This window comes from Papaver somniferum, unplaced genomic scaffold (genome assembly GCF_003573695.1).
Source record: "Papaver somniferum cultivar HN1 unplaced genomic scaffold, ASM357369v1 unplaced-scaffold_16405, whole genome shotgun sequence".
NCBI lineage: Eukaryota > Viridiplantae > Streptophyta > Magnoliopsida > Ranunculales > Papaveraceae > Papaver > Papaver somniferum.
In genome coordinates this window covers 1-1930 of record NW_020625937.1, presented here as the reverse complement: position 1 = coordinate 1930, position 1930 = coordinate 1, and the positions used below count along the sequence as shown (strand labels likewise).

General features: G+C 36.2%; 1 long non-coding RNA gene across 2 annotated transcripts; it reads left to right on the top strand.

Annotated features, from left to right (window-relative positions):
• The first annotated feature begins 768 nt into the window (after positions 1–768).
• Positions 769–1930, top strand: LOC113337631. 2 transcript variants are annotated; one of them, XR_003354363.1, is made up of 4 exons: positions 769–942; positions 1486–1539; positions 1630–1735; positions 1819–1930. It is a non-coding gene; the product is annotated as an uncharacterized LOC113337631 (long non-coding RNA). The 2 variants fall into 2 exon arrangements; XR_003354364.1 differs by having other exon boundaries at positions 1111–1539.

Sequence of the window (1930 nt, the reverse complement as noted above, 5' to 3'; positions counted from 1 at the left end):
TTTTTTTTTTAAAATAGAGAAAATGGGGCGGACATACTAGAGTCCGCCCCTTGAAAAGTTGTTTTCAAAATTTTTTTAAAAAGAATTGGGCGGACATACTTAGTTCGTCCCATGAAAAAATGTTTTATAAAAAAAAGAGGGACGAACATATAGTGTTCGCCTGATGAAAGTTATGTGGGACGGATATTTGAGTTACGCTCGATCAAATTTTAGTCGGGTACCGTTGCTTGTTGCCACGGACTAAACCTAAAATTTGATCTTTTTTTTGGTATTTGGTCTTTGGTTTTGATCGCACCATTGCAGTTGCCCTTAGGTATAGTTCTTCGCTAATATATGACGTTGGCAACGAAATTGTACGCCCAGATCTTATGTCCAGTTTGGAAGAAAGAAATTAATTAAATTTGGGTTTCCAGAGATGCATATTTATGCTGCACTCGCTCTGAGGGTGTGATAACACTAGTCTTTCCACTACACCTTATTCAGTGATTAGTAACTAAATTTAGTAACAGACATGTAGCCGTTACTAATTCGTAACAGGAAATCTCAGTTACGAAAATTTAGTAACTGCTATGGTTCAGTTATAAATTAAAACAAGTTTAGTAACGACCCAGCCCATGTTACTATTAGAAACTGCTGGAACAGAATCGTGTTAAAAACGCGTGTCCCAGGTAACACCTAAGTTTACGCGTGCTACAGACGTGTGTGAGAAAACTAACCCTAACTTATACCTATCGTCTTTTCTCTCACTTTCATTCATTCACCAGCATAGCAGCCTCCATGAGGAAAACCTGAACAAGCATCTCCATCTATTACCTCGATCTTTCAGTATCTCCGTCTCTCGCTCTCAATCTCTCTTCCTCTTTATCGATGGAGATTCATTAAAATCAACAACAAGAAGAAGAACTTTTCTCTTTGTCCTGGTCTCTCTACCTCAATTAAAAGGTAAATCATCATCATTTTTTTTTATCATTTATCCGATTTTCTAATCTTTAATAGGTTCTTGTGGTATCCCTTTCAGTTTTTTTTCAAAATCAATACTTCTATTTGGCGATTTTAGAGCTGATTGCTTAGGTTTTGATCTTGTTTCTGATTAATGTTGTTTGTTTGAAGCGACGAAGAAAACCTAAAATCGAGAACACAGATTCCTCTTCAAACCTAAAATAGCTGACGATGATCAAGATATGGGTGGTTGAGGGAAACTCTTTTCTATTGTTTTATCGATTCCACCCCTAAATTTTCAATTAGGGTTTCCAATTTTGTGTTTTTAGGTGGTTTTAGATTTCGTTTAGGTTTTTGTGCCTAATTTTGGTAATGAAAAATGGGTTGTCTTTCAGATCATTGATAATAATCTTTATGGAACCTAAAACTTTGGCGTACAAATCATTGATTTTATATAGTTGTATGATATTGTGGGTGATTTCTTTTATAATGCTTTCTTGGCCATATATTGTGCATCTCTGAGCTCACTTAAACTCCTACTTGTAGATTAGCAAAGAAAATTATCCTCGAGTCACTAAAGGATGGTGACATCCTTATTGGGTACTTTTTAAACTCCAAGTCTTACTATTTTAATGCCATTATGCCAAAGCGAATGCTAATTGAAATTTTTTTTGTGGGTTTGTGCTGTAGTGACGTTCATGAAATAATGACTGAAAGCATAGGTGTTGTTTTTATGCCTCATGGTCTTGGGCATTTGTTAGGCATCGACACATATGATCCTGGTGGTTACCCTAAGGTGATTTACTGTTTTTCAATGGAGTGATTGTTTCATTGTTGCTCGCTTTTTTGGTACAATCTGAGATTTTACGTGATTGACAGGAAATAGAGAGGCCAAAGGAACCAGGATTGAAATCTTTGCGTACAGCTAGAGATCTCCGAGAGGGAATGGTTAGTAACCTAGAAAACAAGACATTCACAGCCAACTATATTG